The sequence below is a fragment of the Symphodus melops genome (genome assembly GCF_947650265.1).
Source record: "Symphodus melops genome assembly, chromosome: 13".
NCBI classification, from domain to species: Eukaryota; Metazoa; Chordata; class Actinopteri; order Labriformes; family Labridae; genus Symphodus; species Symphodus melops.
The window spans coordinates 10005572-10021477 of record NC_136703.1 but is presented as its reverse complement, the minus strand read 5'-3'; the positions used below and the strand labels follow the sequence as shown (position 1 = coordinate 10021477).

At 39.1% G+C, this 15906-nt stretch overlaps 4 long non-coding RNA genes across 4 annotated transcripts in view; 1 reads left to right on the top strand and 3 right to left on the bottom strand.

The window, feature by feature from the left end:
* Positions 1-15098, bottom strand: part of LOC306833494 — a 184498-nt gene extending 169400 nt beyond the window's left edge. The window contains exons 1-2 of the long non-coding RNA XR_013780364.1: positions 14345-15098; positions 14153-14238 (exon numbers count right to left, since the gene is read on the bottom strand). This is a non-coding gene — a long non-coding RNA (uncharacterized lncRNA). The remainder of the gene's footprint in view (positions 1-14152; positions 14239-14344) is intronic.
* On the top strand, positions 2220-2567 carry LOC306834426. Its single transcript, XR_013780492.1, has 2 exons — positions 2220-2346; positions 2393-2567. It is a non-coding gene; the product is annotated as an uncharacterized lncRNA (long non-coding RNA).
* Positions 2781-3139, bottom strand: LOC306833497. Its single transcript, XR_013780367.1, has 2 exons — positions 2977-3139; positions 2781-2888 (listed from the first exon to the last, which is right to left on the bottom strand). It is a non-coding gene; the product is annotated as an uncharacterized lncRNA (long non-coding RNA).
* LOC306833496 lies at positions 3140-4320 on the bottom strand. Its single transcript, XR_013780366.1, has 3 exons — positions 3512-4320; positions 3237-3379; positions 3140-3151 (listed from the first exon to the last, which is right to left on the bottom strand). It is a non-coding gene; the product is annotated as an uncharacterized lncRNA (long non-coding RNA).
* Positions 15099-15906: the final 808 nt, after the last annotated feature.

Genomic DNA, 15906 nt, shown 5'->3' with positions numbered 1-15906 from the left:
AAGAATTAGCAGAAAAAGAGGAAAATTAGCAGAAGATGAAGAAAAAGTGGAACAAGTAGAAGAAGAGGAAATAGCAGAAGAAAAGAGGAAGAAGAGGAAATAGCAGAAGAAAAGTGGAAGATTAGGAAATAGCAGAAGAAAAGTGGAAGAAGAAAAACAGTAGTAAAAGGAGAAAAGAGAGTAGAAGAAAGTGAAAGTATCTGTACAAGAACAAGAAATAGTGATAGAAGAAAATGTAGTAAAAGAAGAAGTGGAAGCAGAAAAAGAAGTAAAAGCAGAAGTAGATGAAGAGGAAATAGCAGAAAAACAGTAGTACAATTAGAACAAGTAGTAAAAGTATCTGTAGAAGGACAAGAAATAGTGATAGAATAAGAAAATGTAGTAAAAGAAGAAGTGGAAGCAGAAAAAGAAGTAAAAGCAGAGGAACAGGAAGTTGAAGCAAAAGTAGACCATTTCCAGTATGAAGTTCAATGCATGTGTGTGCGTGTGTGGGGGTGTGGGTGTTTGTGTGTGTAACTACAATCAAGAGTAACTGCAGTCAGCTGGCAGCTAAGACAGTGAGAAAAAGGTGAAAATGTCTCCCCATTGATTGCCAATTTTAAGGGGTTAAAGTAAGAGTTGGTGGCTGAATGATGATTTTAGGAGCAAGAGGAGAGGTAGCTGAACGCGTTGATGTAATTTTTATGTCTGGGATCCAAGAAATGTGGGAACTACAGCGATGTAAAAACTTGGTCAAGAGAGATCAGTTTCCAAATGAATCGGTGAATCTTAACAGATATATAACATGTCCATAACAGATGGATAGTTTTTTGGACCACCTGCCGCTTTGAAGCTCAGTACCCATGCTTTCATTTACTCAGCTAACAAGTGACCTGCTTCACCATAGGGCAGGTGCCGAAAAGTGCTTTAAAGTTTACCGACTTGCAGCACCACGGACAGCACCACTTTAAGGTGTGCTTACATGCATGTGTGTGTGTGTGAGAGACAGAGTGAGAAAATAAAAAATAAAATACTGCTGAATGTTGAAGAAAAAGTAGAATAAGCACAGGAAAAAGTTATGTACAAGACAAAATAATTTATTTGTGTTGAACATGTATAAACGTAAAAATTGCCAGAGAAAGTGGAGTTTTTGCGTATCATGCAGAACGGCAGAAGATGAAGAAGCAGTATAATATTTGTAATAGTGTAATACAATAATAACACAAGTAATAATGTTGCTGTGTCTACAAAATGGTCTGTATTTGGTCAATATGAAATGAAAACTGCTAGATTACTTCATTTTGTTTCATTTAGCAAGAGAAAAGAAAAACAAACAAACAATAATGCTTTTCTGAAATTAAAAACAAAACACAAAAATAATAAGGCTTTTCTGTAAGTAAAACAGCTAAACAAAACGTTTTTCTAAAAGTAAAATAAAAGAGGGAATGAAAACCAAATTTGTAATATATTCATATAGAAAGGTGATGGAAATGTAAATTGAAAACATAGTACAATAAAACTAATCAACATAGGAAGACATGATACAGGATAGCTCAATATTGGCATTTAGCAAGAGGTACAATCATAAACAAGTTGTATAAATACAGCAATAATAGAACGATACAGATATGTGATACTGTATAGCTTAATATTTCATGTCCAATATAATCTTAAATGAATGACTATAAATAAATAAATGCAAAGAACAATATAAAAAAAATATAAATGAATACAAAAATGTAGAAAATGATGAAGAATATATCAATTAGTCTTCTGATTTGAGAACATATGAATGATGAGGCATGACAATAAAATAAATGAAAATAAATAAAAAATCAAATAAGCACTAATAAGATTCACAAAAAAATTATGTAAAAACATAAACACAACACTAAATAAAGGTATAATTCATTTTTGTCGCATCAAGAGAAGCAGTCAATTTCTTTGAACAGTACCGTGTTCTGTAAAGGTTTGTTGGTCAATTTTTGGTGAAAAAAGGGAATACTTAGTTCTTTACTTAAAAGTTGTTTTAAATATGACTTTATCAGACCGCTGTTTAACAGAGATCAGATTAGGCAAAGTGAAAATATGGGAAAACCTTTACACTTATCAGCTGAAACCCTAGACTAAATACTGAAAAGAAAAAACAACAACAACAGAATCAGCCTGTTCCTTCAGGTTTAAGGTAGAGTCCTGTTTTTTCTTAATGTAAATGACACCACAATGATGGGATAAATAACTTACCTAAAACAAGCCATAAATTAATACAGAAAAATAATTAAATTTTTATCAAAAGTGCTGCTAAGTATTTGTATTTATGCACTGTCATCCCTGAATCCGGTTTTCATTTTCTTTAAATGTACTACAGTATTCCCACTGGTCAGCCTGTTCTTTCAGCTTAAAGGTAGAGGAGGGGCCCAGATTTAATATTGTGTTTACAAGCCTCAAAGAAGACTTCTACTGACTCCACCCACAGACTTCAGTTACTTCAGATGCATTTAGCAAATGAACAAACGTGTTATTCCCTTCATCTGTGTTAATAGTCTTCTGAATAGAAAACAGATGAATGATGAGAGGGAGAGTAGGCATGAAAATAAAATAAATGAAATGAAATAAAATCACAAAAAAACATAAAAAATAACAATACCAAAAAAAAGTTCAAATTGGTTTGTGTCTTATCAAGAGAAGCAGTCATTTCTTTGCACCAGTGTTCTGTAAATGGGAATTTGTCAAATTTTCATAATTTTTTTTTAAAAAAATCACCAAAATGTCAGTTTATGAGTGGACTGAAATGTTTGACCTTTTGACTTGTCTGTTGACTGTAGAAATGTTGCTTGCAGTTCTTTGGTCAGCGTCTGGTGTAGGGACAACATCACAGTATTAACAGAGGTGAAGATGAGGAGCAGAGCCTTCAATAGAAGAAAAAACAGTCAGAAAGTTAATTTCCTCATTAGTTTGTTCAAGTTTGTCATCATTTTCTCCTGATAGATTGTTTACCTTTTGAACAAAGCCTGACGCTGCAGTGATGAGGAACCTTCAGTCTGAGAGTGATGATAGATCTGCAGCTTGTGTCACTGTTGCACATCACTTGTTTAATTTTCACCATCAGTTAGACTCTGCTGAGCTACAATGGATACATGATGGATTCACAGATCGTGACGCGGAGCCAGTTCTGACAAAGGAAGCAGAAGGTTTTTGTAAAAATCTAATGATACAAAACACGATTAAAAGTTGCATGATACACAAAAAATAAATACCTTAGTGCAGATAAACACATTTGTGACCAGTAGCCGTTGCACATAGAGAAACTGAATGACATGTGCTTCCTTGACATGTCATGATCTCAGTGCAATTCTCTTTGTCTTCACTTCATACTGGTTGAAGCACTTTGGTTGAAGACCTGAAGGAAGACAACAAATGACATTTAGAGTTGTTTAAGTCAACAGCAACAACAATACACCTGATGGATAAATAAATGCACACAAAATTAAACAACAAAAGGAAATAATACATTAGAATTGAGAAATATTACCTTGTGATCTGTTGTGAAGACACTCTGCCACTGGACATGGGTTGTTTTTAGGGAGGAGGGACCACTGTTGATTCTGCTGCATCCTTTCTGCTTCAGCCTCGGCCCCTGCTGGTTGTTGAGAGATTCTCCAACAGTGACGACCAGCATGTAAACTTTCTTTAAGCTGACGGAGGTGATGCATCCTCGCGTTGGGAGTTGGTTCCTTGTAGTTGATGAGGGCTGATAGTGCTGGCTTAAAATTAGCCCGCTCAGCAGACATGGCAACCCGTGTGTACAGGAGGAGGGGTGCGGGGGTAGACTGCTCTCGCCATGTTTTGAATTTGGAATGCAATGTGATATCTGTGTGATTCTAGGTGTCAGGGTTACATATTCCTCTATTAAAACTAGCTTTCCATTGAAAACAAGGGTAAATGTGATGATTCAAACCCCTTTGAACTTTGGAAAACAAATGAAAACATGAACTAAAGAATGCACTCATTCATATACAAATTTCAAAAGATTAAAAAAATGAAATAATTAAATCAATTTAAAAAAGTGAAATAATTAAATCAATTTAAAGAAATGAAATAAAAATAATTCAAAAGCAAAAACAGAATTCTTTTAAAACAAAAATGTGTGGTGACTAAATGACTTAAACAATAAATAAGTCAAGGCTCAAGAATATAGATGAGGGACAAATTTGTCAAGTACAATCATTTGACTTCAGATGTTCCTATATACATACTTATTATTTTTGATTAATAAAATAATGTCAATAACTAATGTTTGCTATATTGTTTAGTCTTACCATCACAGGCTTTTCACAATGTGCTTACAGCCATGGGCTAATACCCCTGTTAGATCATTCCCAGGCTCCATAGTCCTGGACTGACAGTTAGAACAACTATCATTTCTGTCGTTGTTTTTTTAACCCAACATTTAGCTCAGATAACCAAGACTTACTCAAATGCTAAGGTTTTCCTTGAAGGGTTTATAAAAAAATGACATTTCCTTGACATTTGTGAATTTCATTTAGAAGACAAATAAGACAACATTATCTACCAATCAAATCAGTTGACAGGCTCATTTAACTAAGCCATGACTTTATAGCTATAACTTTACTATAACTTTATAAGACTGTTGTTTAACAGGGGTCAGATTAGCCCAACGCAAAGTAAAAACATGTGAAAACCTCTTATACACTAACCAGCTGAAACCCCAGACTAGATAAACGTAAAAATATAAAAAGTCAACCTGTTTTTTTGGGTTAAAGGTATGAATTAGTCCGCTCGGAGGTTCAGATTGAAGAAGTAGGGATTTGTGAGGCTGTCTATGGAGGGCTGAGCATATGAAAGAACTGTCCACCTCCAGGAGAAGAAAAAGAAACTTACAAAGGCTATAGTATCTGCAAGGCCACCCACCTCGCCAAAAAGTTGTCAAAGAAAATTGGGTGGAAATAAACTGTTTTGGGGTTTCAGCTGGAAGCTATGAGTAGTAAAGTTAAACTTACAGTTATCTATACATCTAATAAGGGTTTTGGCCTGTGCATTTATCAATCCTCACCCACCAGCCCTTAATGTCAAGTCAAGTCAATTTCAATCAAGTTGACTTGACTTGACATTAACTTGATAAATGCACAGGCCAAAAGAGAGTTCTGTAAAAAGTTGACCCATAATAACTTTTACCCAAACACATTTCATACTTATCAACTAATGCATGTAATCTGTAAAAACATTTGTCTTACCTGAGTCTTTAAGCCTGGAAGAATATACTGATTTGTTATTACCATAGAGACACGTGATGCATGATTGTTCTCAGGAGATTATGATGATGACAATGATTTCCAATCCATCAATGACAATGATTTCCAGTTGAGGAGGAATACTCTGGTCCACCCACCCTCCCCCCCAGTCTCACTGAGACTGAGGCAGCCTGGCGAGGTGTTTAGCCAGACAGCCAGAGCTTCCTCCTTCTGCAAAATACTAGTCAGTCCAATTATTCACATTGTTTTCTGTTTACATAGTCTATGTGATATTTACATATTTACACCTTTTAAAAACATATTCTTTAAAATCAAACTGTTTTTAGAAAAAATGATCTTTTACTCTTAAGAGTTACAAGTTTAATCAAAACGGTTAAATTGTCCTTAAAAAATCATCAAGCTGAATTCTTTCATGAGCTGTTAGAGGAAACTGCACAGTAAACAGGGTTGTGGTAACTGTAATAGCTCTGCATGACACCCGAGTGGAGACATTGCTGTGGTCGTGAGATAAAAATGGGGTCCAGGAGGGTACCTTTATCTGTTGTGGCAGCGGTGATCAGTTGAGCATATCCCTTGGACTGAAAGAGCTCCAGAATCGGCTTCTTGGTGTTCGATAGCAGGTTCTCGTTGAAATCGCCACAGACAATGATGGGATGGCAGTCCATGATCTCCAGTGAGTCCAAAAGACACCCCAGGTTTGTCAGAAATGATGCAACGCTGTAGTTGGGAGGTCTGTACACGGCAGCAATCAGTGCCCTCACCGGAGCTTCAACCTTCAAAGCCACAAACTCAAGGTCAGTTACATTATTTATGTACCGTTTTTCATGGGCCTGCAAGTGGTTCTTTACATAAACGGCAACTCCACCACACGCTCTGCTGGCAATTTCTGGCACATTTGCATATGACACGTGTCTGTTGCGTGTGAACATCCTGTAGCCCTCTAAAAGGAGACTGTCTGCAACTGAGGAACCTTGTAGGTGGGTTTCTGTAAGACACAAAACATCAGCAAGACACAGTTCATGATGGTTTTTGATGTCATTGACATGACATGGCAATGCTTCTGTGTTGTGGTGAACAATGGTGACAGTGTCATGTCTGCTCAGTGTCTGTTGAATCTGATAAAGTGGCATCACATGGTCCAAGTTTACTTGTCTCATGGCTTCTAAGGCTGCATTGACTTGTTGGTTTGCATAGATTTTATTCTCATCCAAGTCGAGCATGTACAGTCCTGTGAGAGAGGTCACTCTACTGATAGCGACGTACGCCATGCCTGGTTCAAAAATGTGTTTCAGCGAAACGACAGCCGATTCCCTGGTCATTCCTTGCACCTTGTGTATTGTACATGCAAAAGCAAGTTTCAAAGGAAACTGTCTACGCACCACTCCTTTTTGTTTCAGACTCTCCTCCGATCTCTCTATGTACACCAGACCATCATCTCCTGCTCTGTTACGATAACTCCTGCCAGCTGTTTCATCATCCATCTTGAGGCCAAGCCTAGTGACATGAGTACAGCCATGTTGTTCAGTGGATACAACTCTGCCCAGTGTAGCAAATGATCCGTTCACCAAACCTTCACACACTTCTATGTTTCTTGTGAGCATGACTCGAGCACCTTCAGCAACAGTCAGTGTGTCTGGCAAATCATTTCGGCCTCCTTTCGATGGTACACCTTGTCGTGTCATGTGTCCAGTGTGTGGGTCCTTTTTAAAGTCATCTGCATCGATGGTGGTGACATGGGAATGGAGCAGGGACAAAGTTGCAGAGTTGTGTGCGTCTACTTGTTTATTAGTCGCAAAAATGTGCAGGACATCAGTTGGACAAAGTTCTGGTTGAGTCACAGTCCGTGACAGCAAAGCTCTGTCTGCTACAGAAAGCTGTTCTGCTTTTGCCTTCACACGGATCCTGTTCAACATCTCTGCAAAGACAATGTCGTCCTTCTGTCGCATGATCTCTGTCAGAGTGATCATCTCAAAGTTTTCCTGCCACAGGTCAATCTCAGATGGGTCATATACACAAAGTGGTTTGGGCTGTCGTACTGGCGGTAGCTGATAAAAGTCTCCCACAGCTATAACTGACATGCCTCCGAAGGGTCTGTGATTACCTTTGATCTGTTTCAGTCTCACATCCACGTAGGCAAACAGGGGCTTTGACACCATGGACACCTCGTCAATGACAAGAATTTCCGCATTCAAAAGCTCACATCGGACTGCATCTAGTTGGTTGCCAAGACCTTGAAAGGGTGGTTTAAGGCTTCTGGGCAGCTTGAGGAGAGAGTGCAGTGTTGTACCAGAGATGTTAAAGGCTGCAGTTCCAGTGAAAGCAGTCAACAGCACAGTGGGGTTTGATATGTCATCTTCCTCAGCACGTGTGGGCAGTTTGCACAGTATCTTGGATGCCTCCGAGTAGATGCATTTAATCAGGTGTGATTTACCGGTTCCAGCTCCACCGTTTACATAATAGAAGAACTGCTCTGGGTTTAGTCCACAGACACGTTTTATGCACCAGTCCCTGACAGCATAGAACACACTCGCTTGTTTCCGGTTCAGACTCTGATACATCTGGCGTAACAGTGTGGGATTGATCACAGGGGGCTCTCTTACGGCTCTGACTTCTGTAACAGCATTAGCCTGTCTACTGTAGTCGGGTACATTCTCTTGTACATTTTCACCATCGGCTTCTCTGGCTTCCAGTTCATCAATACACTCCATCCTCACCACTTCAGATTCTGGTGCTAAGTTAGACCACTCATCTATCACGTCTCTGTTTTCTTCATAGTCCTGGATAGCACTCTCAATTTCGTCACTGTTTTTTTCATATCTCTTTTTGTTTCTGTCCACAATGTTTCTTACACACTCAGGATGGGGAGAATATGGCAGCTGAACTATACCACTGTTGTGAAAGGACTCGTACGTAGGTAGAGACACTCTTTTCAGCTCTAGCTCTGATCTGTGAGGAAGATACAGTTTAAGCAACGTGCCATAATACTGCTCAGGATATTTCTCTTTGGATATGCGACGATATCTGATGACTGCTGGTTTATCGGCTTCTCTCATCTGTACGTGGCCCATCTCATTCAGCAGAGGAACAACATTTTTACCTTTAATCTGTTGTCCATACACAAATCTGCAGCAAGAGCCAAAGTCTGCCATGCACATCTGCTCAAACTCTGGTGTTTCAGGTCTGGCTTTGTATTTGTCCGTGAAAGATGTCATCCACACATTTAAACTCTCTGGAGTTGTGTTTTCAAGGCTGGAGCGTGGGAGACTCATTTTAACTGGGTTGTCATCTGTCGGAATGAACACCACACCACGGGAAGACTTTTTCATGTTGAGTCCAGTGCATCGGGCAACAGCTTCCTGTGCAGAAACCTCTCTCTTTTTGGAATATGCCTGCATGATTTCCCTCATTTCATCACAGTCATTGACACAGTCTCCCTTTGAGTTTTCGATGAGTGCTTGCAGATATCGACTCACAGAGTTCTCACTTTTACACATGTATGTGCAGATGTAGTGTATCAGACCGTAATAAGAAAGTATGAACTGTAGGTCCATGTTGGCCGACCACACTTCAAGCAGGTGAGGGTTGTAAGGATTTACCCAGCAGTCCTTTGGATCACGTTGGAGTATGATATTGCTGGTATGGCTCATCATGTGCAGGTGTTGCTCGTATTCATTCATGTTTAAGTCACATCGAGCGAGGACCTCTGCTAAACTCAGGGAGGCAGTTGCAGGCTCATTCAGCAGCTGAATCAGTGGAGCTAGTTTTCTCTTTGCTGTTTCAAGTCTTACTGAACCCTCGTCATCTTCAGGTCTTGTTATCATTGTTTTTCTGCACGGTTGCTTCGGGAAACCAAACCTGCACCCAGATCTTGCACCTTTGAAACAAGTCTTTGAGTGGCCTTTGCTGTGAATTTGCACTTCTGTGACTATCTTGTGCAGTTCAGCTTGTGTATTTGGGTCAGGTAGCTGAGCAGTGATGTATTTGGACACAAACTCGCACACAGTCTGATCACTGTCTTTCTCAAACACAGGAGCACCTTCTACCCATAGTAGGCCATGTATGTGAGGACTTCCTCTGTGTTGGAACTCAAGGCGGTAGAAAAAGTCAAAAACATTGCCCAGGGGTTTTGCAGGGGACAAGATCAAATCTCTGAACAGCGCCTCAACACGTTTATCAAACATGCGCATTGTTGTCACAGGATTGCTTCTCAGAATGTCACACTTGGTGGACCAGTCCAGCTCATCAAAGTTCACTTCCTCACCCTGCTGTGCTTTTATGGCTATAATCACCTCAGGCCAACGCATTTCTGCTGCTGAAAATGTGCAAAAGAAGGTAGGGATTCCCAGCTGTCTGATCATTGCAAACAGGTCTTTGGTTGTTTTGTCCCAGTATGCTGGTGTTCCTCTGAGTGGCTGCATGAATCGGATTGCATCTCTGTTTCTCACAAGTTTCTCCACCTCATATTTGTCTCTCAGCATTCTTGAGGTTATTTTGCGTCCGTCTCTGGTGAAAGGTTTTCCTTTACGCAGCTGTATTGACATGCTGGAAGTGGCCAAGTATATCTCTGTCACAAACTGGGCAAAGAACAAATAATTTGTGTCTCTGGCAAAGCGATCATCAACACCAAACAGCCTTGCTTTGAAATAACCACTGGGCGTAAGTTTAATAGGTCGGTTTTCATCCAGGGTATTTTGACCAGTTGGAAACTGAACAGGAAAAGCTTTTCCCTCCAAGTTCTTTTCTTTAAAAAAACTGACTGGATTGTTTCCCTCTGCAGGTGCTACAGAATAAATCCCTTCACTGTAACATAATATCTCCTCTGAAACATCACGTGGCTGAAGGCATGATTCCAGAATGATTCCACCACTATTCTCACTTTCTTGTTGTGCCTGGTCATCATCACCATCATCATTCTCCTGTGTTTGATTGTCATCACAAAGCACTGTGTTGTTCTGTTGCTCATTTTCAGGATCATTATCAGCCTCACATATTGCATCACTCTCAAGCCTGTCAATTTCCATCAGATCCTCTTCATCATAATCATCATCATCCATTGATTCATCATCGTCATCATCTGCAAGTGTTGGGTCACATAACTCCTCCTCATCTCTGATGGTGACATCGTCATACTGTGGATGAATCTGTTTTAGTTTATTCAGAGCTTGCACTAACTTAGACCAGGTTACAGTCTGGAACAGCTGATGACCTTTGTAGCACAAACGTCTCTTCAGTTTCACTCTCAACACCTGAGACTCGCTCCTCAATCTGGGCAAAGCATTGACTGTTTCTTGAACCTCAGACGGGACACACACTACATTACCATGTATAGCTCTCTGCTGACCTTTAGGAAGAGGAATGATTTTTGCAAAAGCTATGCACTTTGCTATGAGATGTCTCTCCAGAATGTTGAGGTCACACAGCTCTGTCGGTATGTCATCCAACCACAAGTTGTTTGCGACAGCAAGTTTTGGCATGGCTCCACTTTTCAGGTAATCATGGCAGGTGTGACAAATCCACTCTGTCTTTCTTTCATCAGGCACTTTGCATTGATTACTCCTGCAGTCATCGTCACAGATGTGAACATATTTTCCTGTGAGGCAGGCTGCAACAACATTTGGATTCTTTACATAGTTGGACCTCTTGCATGGTTTTACTTGGTTTGGAAATGAGGCTTTGTGACACACAGTGCACACGAACGTTGGACCAGCTTTTATGTGAGACTTGAAAATAGTCATGGCCTCCTTGATCAAAGCATTGTCACTCTCTCTGTCACTGTCATGGCTTTGTCTACTCATCTGTCTGTATTTCCTTGTTATTTTCAGGGCACATCTTATTTTATGCATGGTCCTAAATGCAAGATTGTTCTTGTACCTGTCTTTCATAGTTTTCCTCATTATATGTCTGTGTTTGAGACGGAAGGCTTCATTATGAGCATAACGTTGAGTCATATAAGATCGCTGCCTCAGCCTGAAATCACTATTGTCTCTATATCTCCCAGTAATATTTTGTTTTTGCCTCAGTCTAAATGCAGGATCAAGAGTATATCTCACAGTGATATTTTGTTTCTGCTTCAGTCTAAATTCAGGATCATTAGCATATCTTCTCTTAATAAATTGTTTTTGCTTTTGTCTGAAATCAATGTTTGCTCTATATCTCATGATAATACTTTCCCTTTTCTTCTGTTGTATTTCGGGTTTGTTTCTGTATTGGTTGGTAACATATTCTCGTTTTCTTTGAGTGAATTCTTCATCAGAACGTTTCTCACGTGAATAACATTTTTTCTTTGCCCTATATGATTCATCTGAAGCATATTTTTCTCTCTCTCTTCTCTTTTGAATCTCTTTTCTTTGTGATACATTTTCTGATCGCAATAGTCTCCTCCTGTATCTTTCTCTTCGCTGCTTGTTCATTTTTGACAGTCTGATGTCATGTAAGACATTGTCAGCGGCAAAAGAACTTACCAAAGGAACAGTTAAGTTTGGTTCACTCTGAAGACAAACTTGTGAGTTGAGTTCAGTACCTTGTTCTTCAGTTTGAGTATCCGGGACCATGATATGAACCTGCAGTTTTCTCACAGGTGAGACATTAGTTATTTCAGTTGGGATTTCCTGTAATGAGTTATGGGAAACATCATTTACTGTGACAGAATCAGGGCTGCTTTGGATCAGTGGTTCTGGTTCTGTGTCCATGTCAGCAAACACTTCATGTACAGTGTTTTCAGGAAGGTCAGCGTTTGTAACACTTGCAGTAGATTGGTCATGAGGGGCATCATCGAGCAGAGTGGTTGATTCTGTGCGAGCTGTGGGCTGAATATCTGTAGCTGGGATGGCGTTACTCAGGTTGATGTTCACATCGTAAAATACAACGGGCTTTAACTCGTAGTTGGAGGATGCTGCTGTGCCCAACATCTTGTGATACTTGATGAGCCTGTCAATCATATCACTCAGACGTGTGAATGTTACCATCACTGCTGTACCAGGAGCTGGTGTACGCTGGTTTAGAGGCAAACCTTTGGCTGTCCTAGCATGTGGATCAAAGAAACCATATCTGCCTGACCTGGTTCTGAATACTGCAATGCACAAGGACGTCATCAACAGCAACGCATACTGCACATCTGATAACAAGCAGGACAATCCAGCCTCGAGATCAAGAAAGTAATCAACTGCTCCAGCAGGAGGATCTCCAAATGAGCCGTACCTGGAAAGTTGTGACATTTCCACAATGAGTGTGCCATGGCGTGCAGGAACACAGTCAGGGAGTTCATCCGTGGTCAAATGAATGTGGTTAGGAACCCTTTTTCTAACTTGTGCGTACATGACATTACCTTTGTCCAAAACAAGGTCCAGGTCTGCTCTGGTGAGGTTTTCATTCTCGTTCAGAAAAGCAAGAAATGTGAGCGAGTTACAGGTACATTGCTTATTTCTGGTTCTAGAGCTGTATTTCATAGAAGCCTGGCTTCTGGATGCACTGACACTTTGTTCATCACCTCCAGAGTTTACACTGTCTGCATGAGATGGGCCTGCTACAAACGTGTCCTGTCTCTTTAAAATATCTGCATAAGATACCTGTGTGGAGTCAGACTGAACAGTTTGACCTGTGCTGCTGATCTGCTGAGACAGAGAAGGGCCTGCAGTATGTGGATCAGAGTGACTGTCTCTCTTCACAAAGCCTGCTTGAGATACCTGTGCTACATGTTGCTCATCACTTGGACCTACTTTGTTCTGCAAAGACTGACCTGGATCACGTCCTCTCTTCACCATGTCTGCATAAGATACCTGTGGTACACATGATGACATTTGTCCTCCTTGTTTCATACTCTCAGGATCAGGTGCTGTGGCTGTCTTTACCTCCTCACTGCTCTGAGAAACTGTTACACACTGAACATCACCTGACTTCTGTCTGCGGAGGCTTTGGGCTTGAGATCTCTTGTTCTTCCTTGGCATTGTGCTGCTTTAATTGTTTTATGCGTTAGCTGGTAATATGATACTCTAATAAAGTAACTTTAAATTTTTTTTATTTCAAATCAGAAACACAGTTGTGATGATGGATGAGTGATCCTGTGGTAGAACTCTCAGTCTGCAGAAAGGGAACAGCCACTCCAAATGTCTCCCTGCAAGATATCTTTTATTTTACAGATCAAGTTATATCACAACAGAAAACCTTTGACAAATGAATTACTAAACAATGTGTGTGAAAATAGCTGCTGTATCAAGTAGTTTTACTTTTATGATTATTTATACTGATATCAACAAAAACTGATGAGTGTGAATCAATTTGCAATCAAACCTTTGATACAAACCAAACAGGTCTCTTCAGCAACAACGTTCAGGAACAACTACGGTTCTTTTTATCTTTTCTTTTTTTATTATTATCAAATTTCAGTCAAATTATTGAATATATCTACAAGGATATATCAAACCAATCAAAGAACTGATGTCTGTCAGAAAAGACAAATTTAGAACTTTAATGGATCAAATTTGAAATAGCAGTAACTTATCAAATTTTGTAAAAACAAATCGTTGTAGTTCAATAAAGTTTATTTTTTATGTATTTTGTATCCAAATCTTTTCAAATAAATTTGAAGACTTACAAAATGTAAGTTAATTCCAATTGCAATTCAGATTAACGACAGGAAAGAGTGAGAGAGAAAAATGTGAACAGAGAAATTCACAGACCCAAAAACAGTTATTCAGTCACCAGTTTGACCCAAGATGTATTCAATCTCTGAAATCAATGGCATAAATAGACTGGTACCAGTAACCAGTGATTTGATCAAGAAAAGGCAGTCCAAAGACAATTCGTTCCAAATACAATTTGTTCCAAAGACAATTCGTTCCAAAGATATTTTGTTTCTGAATTCAGATAGAGCAAACTGTGATAATAGAAAAGATAGGGAACACCTGTAGATAGATAGATTTAGATGGGACAGCAGACAGCAAGATAGAATCTCTTTAAATAGAAGTAGATTGAGATGGGATCAGCACACCTGTAAGACAAAAAGGAAACAGACATTAGGTTGATGTTAAAATACATTTTATATATACTATAAATATAAAAGTTTGTGTATCGTGTAGTTTATTGTGTGAACTTACCACTGAGTCTGTGACCAAAACAGATGAGGGGGGAGGAGAAGAAAGAAGGGGACAAAGAGGGAGAGACTTTTAGTTTATTATGAAATCACCAACACCTCACACATTCAGTTGTTGTTGAATTTGTTCAAAACACCGGTGCCATGAAATATGTCTTTATAACTCCAAGAACTTAGGTCTCCAGAATATCCTGAAATCTTAAGTTCAATCTTTTTGGTCCAGATTTTTGTCTCTTCAGGATCCCACAATCCTTCTTACCTTGGTCCTGTTTAAAAACTGGACAGGATCAATCTTATTCACAAACTGGTTCTTTAAGATGACTGAATCCAGATGACCAGAGCTGTAAATGGGACTTCAGACATCCCTAAGATCCACGACCACTTTATAACATTCAGATTGACTGTGTGTGTGTGTGTGTGTGTGTGTGTGTGTGAGAACTTACTGCAGACTGGCTGCCTCACGATGATGGTCTGCTGTCAGATGAAGGACAAAAGCTGTGGGGAGGATTGGGGACAAAGTGATATTTTCAAGTTAATGTCATGTAAACTAACATCTCATTCCAACTTCTATTCATAATCAAAGTACAAATTGATTTTAATATTAAGCTTTATTTCCAGTTACTAACTCGACTGTTAAGTTTCATTTGGAAAGTGTCAAAATGTGTTTTCTATTGTTTAACGGAAACTTTTCAACTGTTTACATTCTCAATAATAAGTGATTTCTGGCTGAGGCCAAATGGTAATAAGATGACTTTTAAAGTGTGTCATGACATCATGCATCATGCATGTCAACTCACATTTCAGGGTTTGGAAGGAGGGTGTCAACGACAGTCTGCAGTTAAGAGAAGGAGACAGAGATATTATTTCACTGTAGAAACATCTCACAGATCAAACATCTTCAGGACCAGAATTCTTGTCTTTATTTCATATTATTTATTAATGTAAACTCAATACTTGAGGTGAACACTGGAATTTAACAGATCATTTATTCTTGAGGAATTTGTTTTTAGGCAGTGAGTCAGTTTTGAAGACACTAGTGAAATATAAATCAGTAGATTATAATAAACATGTTGGTATCAAACATATTACAATAGATCACAGAGAAAAGAAAACAAGTGTCGCTCTAAAGTGTCTTTACTGTAAGGTAGCATTAATAAGTTAGCTTTGGTTAAACTTCAAATAACTTTGTTGACTTGTTATGGACTTCAGCTGTGTATAAAAGCATCACATGAATGACAGCAAAAACAAAAACACACCTATCAAAGTCAATGAAGAGGACACTGAGGAAGTGAAGCTTGTTAGCCTAACGTCCACCAGACTACAGGACTGTTTTTGATGAACTTGTGTGTCAAAATATGATTCACTTTGTGTTATTAAAATACATTTCCTATATTTACAGTAAGTTGGATACATACTAGCAAAAAAAGATATATTACATGTTTATATGGTGAGATTCAGCAACGCTAAGTAATGATATATTAGTCTGGATTACCGTTTAGATTTGAGCAGGGTGTCAAAGATGATCTGAAAAGACAAAGAACATAAAAAGTGCTCTGTTAACACAGG